Source organism: Orcinus orca, chromosome X, assembly GCF_937001465.1.
Source record: "Orcinus orca chromosome X, mOrcOrc1.1, whole genome shotgun sequence".
Lineage (NCBI taxonomy): Eukaryota > Metazoa > Chordata > Mammalia > Artiodactyla > Delphinidae > Orcinus > Orcinus orca.
The window spans coordinates 84,896,447-84,904,583 of record NC_064580.1 but is presented as its reverse complement, the minus strand read 5'-3'; the positions used below and the strand labels follow the sequence as shown (position 1 = coordinate 84,904,583).

Genomic DNA, 8,137 nt, shown 5'->3' with positions numbered 1-8,137 from the left:
ATGTAAGAAATTCCCAGACTCACGGCATTTCAATAATTTTGAAGACATGTTCATAGATCACGATTGCCCAACAGAAAACCTCCATACAGCATCCGTTGAATAGAACAAAATAACAAGATGAATGAAAGTCTGTCTAGAGTCAGTCACCTAAGCATGTTGTTTGTGGTCTTTTACTGAATGGCACACCTTTCAAAAAGCAGTGTTTATTCCTCCTCAACATCTTAATCTAAGAACACTGTATAAACTATTTGCCAATCTCTAACCCTTGAAAAGTATTTATCGGTACATTACCCACAGGAGCACCCCTAGGTGCATGTGAGGAATTCAAGGAAAGAGATCAGTCCTTGATCAGACTCTAGCCATACAAATTAAGAGGTACAATTTGTCAGAGGAGAAAGAGGGGAACTGGAAGCTTCACTAGCTGGTGTGTATGTCTGTGAGTTGTTTGGTGTATCACAAGGGATTTGATAAAAATCGTATTTAAACTACTGATGTTTGGGTATGATTTAATTATTTCAAAGAGAGTGAAATCAAAGTGATCCTTCTAATGACATCACTTTCATTTACTTACATTCCATTCATGCTGTCTTGAGTAGCAGCTAAATGAGCAGGGTTACACACAGAAAACGGTATTGCATATAACTCTGGGCATATTCAAAGGGAGGTGACTAGACAGCAACAGTCTCTATCCTGTATGTTGCAACTGGGAAACGAAAGGTGGTTAAACCTCAGCTCAGAGTACTGTCTAAGGCACCTGCTGCCACCAGGCTTTGTCTTGCTCAGAGCTCCTCATTCTATGGTGTTTTTCACCCTCCCTCCTATCACCATCCCAACTCTTTCCTGTCTAGAAACCTGACATCTGGACATTACTCTTAGGTTTTATTTATTACTAATCAGAGCATAAAAAATATCATTTAAAAGAAGTCTTCTTTTCTGTCTAGGGCCATGTGTTTTTGGAATGCTCGTGGACCCACAATGAGATGTGGACATGAATTCACATTTGCCTGACAGCTTATATCATGTTGAGGTGAGGAAAGTTTGGGACAAAAAATATATAAGTTTATCTTAGGTAAATCACAGACATATAGGGTGACATCGCCACCTCCCCCAAGGTCACATTATCACCGTGTAATAATGGGGAAGTCTGGCTATAGGAGTCTAATTTTCTCCACTTTTGAGATGGGTTAGGTAACAGTGACCTCCTTTTTTATTGATGGATTCTGAGGGCTATTAAATTAGCACTTCTTAAAGGGGATTAAATAAATACTAACCAGTAGTGTAAACAAATTTCACTTAAAACTATGAATAATGGAATCTGTGCTTCATTTATCGTTTCTGGCAATGCAAATATATCAGAGGAAGCCAGTCATTTCTTCAGCTTTCATGGAAAATTTGCAATTCAGAAATCATTCTTTGGGTTCTTTATGCCTTCCTGCTCAATCTGTCACTGACTGTTGAGATTAGTGCCTGCTTGGTGGTTCTGTTTCTGTTCCCCAGCAATCTGTTAGGAACTAATGGTAAATAAAAGGGTACTCTGATGAACAGTGTGGGCCTGAGGTTGAGAATGCAAGTTAGGCTGGAAAAGGTGAAGGACTGTATGCTGTGAGTTCAGTCTGGAAATGCAATCAGCAGACAGACCCACAATGGGAACTTCTAGGTCTAAATAAATCCCAATTTAATATTATTCCATTTTTCAGAATATACACTTAATCTTCCATCTGTGTATGCATGTCTAAGGCTCTGATACCCACGCACTAATCACAAACCCAACTTACAGCTTTTCCCGTTGGGGGATGCTCTATTCCTCATGCTTGAATATTATGGCTGGATGGCTGCATTGCAGAATGAGAAAGCACTCTTAAATGAAGGAGTAGATCAGCATCACAAATTCCTTTTCAAAATACTTTGGCCCACACAGTTTGGGTTGGATCATCCCACATTATGGATGTTATATCCATGTGCCCTCTCTAGGTGGCTGGCTTGGGCTTCTTCACAGAATGACAGTCTCAGAGTAGTCAAACTTCTTACGTGTAGGCTAGCTTCCCCCAGGGCAAGTGTTCCAAGAGACAGAAAGTGGAGACTGCCATTTTTTAAAGGCCAAGCCTAGGAAGTGGCACATCTTCTTTTGTTCTATTATATTCTATTATTCAGAAAAGTCATACAGGCCACTCAATTTCAACAGAAGGAGAAATAGACCCCACCTCTTGATGAAAGGAGTTTCAAAGAATTTGAGACTGTTTATGATTGGCCACAGGATCCAAACTTATTTCTTTCCATATGGATAACCAATTGACCCACTAAAACCTGCATGGGGTCACTACCAACAAAAGACCACTTTAAACTTAATTTTCAGGGGAGATTTCCAACACCAAGTTTTGAGACAGACGATTTTCTTTAGAATCCCTTGGTGTATGAGGAGGAGTATGTTTATTTCCAGTTTACCTTTGTACTGGGCACATAGCTTTTTGGAATCCTAATTTTATAAGAGAGTGGGTGTCTTATAGTAGATGTCCCACCTCGTTGACTCTGGTCTTATTTTTTATTTTTTTGTCTTTCAAAATATTTATGTCAAGTAGAAACTGGGAAGACAACCACATGTAAGACAGTTAAGTAGAAAAAAACTTTGACAAATACACTCATTTGGTCATCAAAATATAAAAAGCTGAAAATGATATTGCATTAGATACTTTGAAAACTGTTATTCTATGTGTATATGTATAACTGATTCACTTCGCTGTACAGCAAAAACCAACACATTTTAAATCAACTATACTCCAATAATTTTTTTTAAGTGTTATTGTATTCAAGTAATAAGCCCAAAGCAGTCCCAAACTAAGAGTTAAAGCTCTTCTATTCACACAGACAGACCTTAGACAAGAATCATATATATTTTTATCCTGAACGTTCCCCCCCAAATCCTTATCTTTTTATTTTTGTTACTCCTATGAAAATTATTCAGTGTTTTGTGTTTTTCATAAATAAATTTTTTTCAGAATGCCACTAAACAACCACATCAACCTTGGACAATATCTAAAATCACTTTTACGAAAGTGGAAATAGCTAAAGAAGAATTCTCAGGTTAAGTGAGAGGCGTGGGTGTGGGTGGGTTATTAATCGACATGGAATAATTTGTTGTTTGATCGGCACAGTGACATTGCTGAACGAGCTTTGAAAGTTGGCCTACCCGATAACAACCCATGTGGACTCAAACCTTTTCTTGGTCCTAGAATCCTTTCTCAAAGGTATAAATGAGGCTCAAAAAATTACCAAGAGAAGGACGAGTAAAAGTTGAGTCCTTGCCAAGAGTGTGGTGCTGGCCAGACAGTCAAGTTCTTGTACACCCAGTGGAAACACAAAGTGTCCTGGCACGGCTGTCCCCAAGGGATGTCCCCCAGGGCACATGTGAGGTGGGTCTGGTGAAGGAGAGACAGGCTTATTTGGATGAGGGGCATGCAGCACCTCTGGAGAGTCAGGGCCGGGTAGCGGACCCTTACCACCGAGGCCGCCATGGCCTCCGGGTTGCCGTCCTGGGTTTGTCAGCCTGTCTCTGCCCTTTCCTCCTGGGCCGCCTCCAGCCTTCTGGCACTGAAGGGTTTCTTCCTCTTGCTCCTCAACTGAATCTGACTCATTGCTGCAGAAGTGAATGGTGGCTTGCACAGGGAAACTAGCCAGCACCTTCTCGCATGAACTCTGCAGATACTCTTGACGCTTAGAAATGGGTAAAAAGTCTTAACAGGATGCTGAAACCCAAAGGCCCCCTTCCATCCAAACGTTTGTTGGTCACTCCCAAGCTCAAGCTCGCCTCGAGTTCTGGTGGGCTCAGCATCCTGGGGATTGGGGGGTGGGTAGAGGGGTCAGGATCCAAGGTCTCCATGGTGTTTGGCTCTTGGGCCGGAGCAGTGGCGGTGGTACCCGGGGACCATCCTGGTGGCAGTGACTGACGCATCCTTGCGCCTCCTGGGCTCCGGCCGCCGGCTCAGGTCTCATAGTACCGTTGGCGCTCGCGCCCCTCCAGCGGCGCCAGCTATCCGCCACACCTTTAACTGCTCTGGCGAGGGCGCTCTGACTCTGGTCTTTATCTCTAATCCCCTACACCCCACAAGGTCATAAAAAGCTGAAAGCTCAAATTCACGGTTTTGTTAATGTTCTCCGAGCAAAAGCAAGCTTACTTCTCTGGGTTCCTGTTTTTGTTTTTGTTTTGCTTCCCCTGCATATTCCTTACTTTCTTGACAACTCATTTACACATTTAATACACACACACACACAAATAACACTGTTTAAAAAAATCAGAAATTAATGAATGCTAGCTTTATGGAAATAAAAAGGGGTGGAGGAGATGAGAGAACAGCCTTGGAAAATCTGTGCTCCAGGAGTGTAGAATTCAGTGGCAGCTGTCATTGCTTCCTTAATCAGTGCAAGACATTGATTTGTTTTGTTTTGTTTTGCATTGATAGTGAGATTTCAATAGCTCACCCCAGGGAGACAGGAGATAGAACGTACTCATCCCATTTGAGTAACATTTCTTAAACTACATTTGTTTTCCAATCATCATTACCAGATAGATGTGAAGATTTGAACCTTGAGAAAGAAAGAAATTGATGAGAATTCATGGCAATTTGAAATGGTGGTATTCCTTTTATTTTTTTATTTTTTTGCGGTACGCAGGCCTCTCACTGTTGTGGCCTCTCCTGTTGCAGAGCACAGGCTCCGGACGCGCAGGCTCAGCGGCCATGGCTCACGGGCACTCCGCGGCATGTGGGATCTTCCCGGACTGGGGCACGAACCCGTGTCCCCTGCATCGGCAGGTGGACTCTCAACTACTGCGCCACCAGGGAAGCCCGGGGGTATTCCATATTTTTCATTGTTGTTGTTGTTCTGTGTTTTACTTGGGGACATTGTTATGTGTCCTAAAAAGAAAATCATTAAATTATGTGCTTTAAAGAAAATTTTATTAGCAAGTAAGCTTTTAAAACAAAACTCTGGGGACTTCCCTGGTGGCGCAGTGGTTATGCATCTGCCTGCCAATGCAGGGGACACAGGTTTGATCTCTGGTCCGGGAAGATCCCACAGGCTGCGGAACAACTAAGCCCGTGCGCCACAGCTACTGAGCCTGCGCTCTAGAGCCTGCGAGCCACAGCTACGTAGCCTACACACTGGAACTACTGAAGCCCATGCACCTAGAGCCCATGCTCCGCAACTAGAGAAGCCACTGCATTGAGAAGCCTGTGCACCGTAACGAAGAGTAGCCCCTGCTCTCCATGACTAGAGAAAGCCTGAATGCAGCAACGAAGACCCAATGCAGTCAAAAAATAAATTAAAAAAAAAAAACTTAAAAAAAACCAAACAACTCTGGATCTTCTCCCATGCCTAAATCTAGGATGAGGTGATATAGTATAGCAGTTGCTATGATCTGAATGTGTCACCTCAAAATTCATACATTGAAACCCTAACCCCCGAGGGGGCATAGTATTAGGATATGAGGCCTTTGGGAGATGGTTGAGTCATGAGGGTCTCATGACCTTTTATAAGGGCATGAGATTAATGCCCCAGAGGCACCAGAGAGCTCACTTGCCCCTTCCGCCATGTGAGGACACAGATAGAAGGTACTATCTGTGAAAAGGCAGGCCCTCACCAAGCACAAATTTGCTAGCGCCTTGATCTTGGACTTCCCAGCCTCTAGAGCTGTGAGAAATACATTTCTGATGTTTGTAAGCTACCCAGTCTCTGTTATTTTGTTATAGAAGCCCAAACAAAGTAAGTAAGTAGTCAAGAACAAGCTCTCCAATGTTACTTTCTAGCTCCGCCATTTCCTAGATAGATCATTTTTGTCAAGTCATTTCATCCCTCAACCTTAGTTACCGCATTTGCAAATGTGGACAAATGAATGTTAAATGAGATAACATGTGCCAAGTATAAGATCAGTCATGACACTTATTTGCCTGGCACTTAAGCACATAAATGTTAGCTGTAGTTGTTGTTGCTCTTATAATAATTATTAATATGAAATGAGCGAGCCCTAGGAATGATGGTATATGATCAGGGTATTTGTTATAGGTACTACTTGATGGTTAATAGGAAGACAATTAAATTTTTTTACGTATTGGGATGACTATTTGACCTCAGTTAATTTGTTTTTTTTTTTTTTTAAAATTGGAGTATAGTTGCTTTACAATGTTGGGTTAGTTTCTGCTGTACAGCAAAGTGAATCAGTTATACATGTACATATATCCTCTCTGTTTTAGATTCCCTTCCCATTTAGGTCACCACAGAGCATTGAGTAGAGTTCCCTGTACTATACAGTAGGTTCTCATTAGTTATCTAATATTTTATACATAGTATATATGTCAATCCCAATCTCCCAATTCATCCGACCCTCCCCCTTCCCCCCTTGGTAACCATAAGTTTGTTTTCTACACCTATGACTCTGACCTAAGTTAGTTTAAAACAATTACACCATCAACTATACTCCAATAAAAAATTAAAAAAATAAAACAATTGCACCAAAATGGCTGTGGCAGATTTCCTGCATCTTTCAATAAGGACCGTAATAAGTCCTTTACCTCTCAAGAGGAAATAGTCTAGTCTTCTATGAATAGTGTGTGTCAACAGGAAAAGTTTCAGTTAACCACGCTCTTCTTACAACCATTACTGTGTTTCACCTAAGATTGAACAGCAGTGTTCACTATTGCAGGGCAAGGCAATAGGAATTAAAGAGAATCTAACATGTTTAAGATTGTTGTATTTTTACTTGATCAAGAAAGTGTTGACTGAGCTGGCTTCTTCAGTGTCCAGTTGTACTTACAGTTTTATTTATTAATGATCACCAATGGTCTTCATAATTTAGATGTAATGATTAAACAATTACCTTTTGCATTTGAACTGAAAAAAGAAGAAAGTCATTTAATTGCTAGTAATTTTTCCTCATTATACAAAAACCTTGCCTTACTTTTTGCTAACATAATAATAATAGCCAGATAAAACAGTGATTTGGCAAACAATAACTCGTTTTCCTCCTTAAAAGCCAAACTATAAATCCCAAATGGCCGCATATAGCATATAAGCCATAGGGCTGAAAAGAGTATATTTTCAAAAAGGGATCTCAGTATGAGTTGAGGATAAGGGAGCTCTTTCTCCTATCCCATTGTGTCTTTGTAATAATGTGGTCAACCACAGCAACACAACTCTATGCACTGATTTAGTCCTCCTTTTCTTTTATCATCACCCCCCTTTCCAGACTTGTACGTTCACACACCCCCCCCCCCACTTCATACAGGATCTCCTTACTGTACTCTTGGAAGTGACTTGTTGTGATGACAGATTTGGGTGAATAATTCTGTTTTTCTGCATGAAGGAGAAAAAAATATATACGATATGCATTAATCTTGTTCTGTGGTTTGACTCCCAGCTGCTCCCAAGCAGCTCACAGAGGACTAACACGGGTTTGATTAGAGAAATCTGGGGTATCAGGAAGGTCACACAATTTCTGGCAGCTTCCTTGTAAATTAAATCCAAGTAATTTATTCATGATGGTATCTATTTCAATTGTGGAGAGAGAGAGCGAAAGAAAACCTAGTCTGAACAGTGTCTTGGAAAACAGAAACTCTTGGGCTTTGCTCCCAGCCTTAATGTCAACTACCTCTGTAGCCTGGGTGTGCACCCAAGAAGGGTACTCCAAGGATTAATTAGCTTCTTAAATGCTTTGAATGTGGAAATGTACTGAATAAACATATGACAGATTGAATTCACCAGAGGAAAAGAGAGACCTGAATTGGAGGGTGTGGGGGTGGGAGGAGTGGAGAACAGTTATAGAGTGAGAGATTATTGAATGTTTGTTCATTCTTACTTTGGAACAATAGAAGAAAATATCCTTAAGGAGTATTTTTCTTTATGTAAGCTGAAGGAGGGGGAGAAGAAGGCTAAAAAATCATCAGAAACTAATAGAATACTTTGATCCATAACCAGTGACTAGAAATGGGAGGCTGAGTGAGGACGAGAGTGAACCATATAATAATGTGGAGCAAGGCTCTGTGGCTAGAAAAAAAAAAAAAGCTAATCTTTCAAGAAAGGAAATAGGACACTGATCTTAGGAGGCAGGGAGCATTGTGGTACAGAAAGCAAGAGAAAAGACTGGATAATT

General features: G+C 41.1%; 1 pseudogene; it reads right to left on the bottom strand.

Moving 5' to 3' along the window:
• Positions 1-3,255: 3,255 nt before the first annotated feature.
• LOC101276981 (protein ripply3-like) lies at positions 3,256-3,987 on the bottom strand (annotated as a pseudogene).
• Between the last annotated feature and the right edge of the window lie 4,150 nt (positions 3,988-8,137).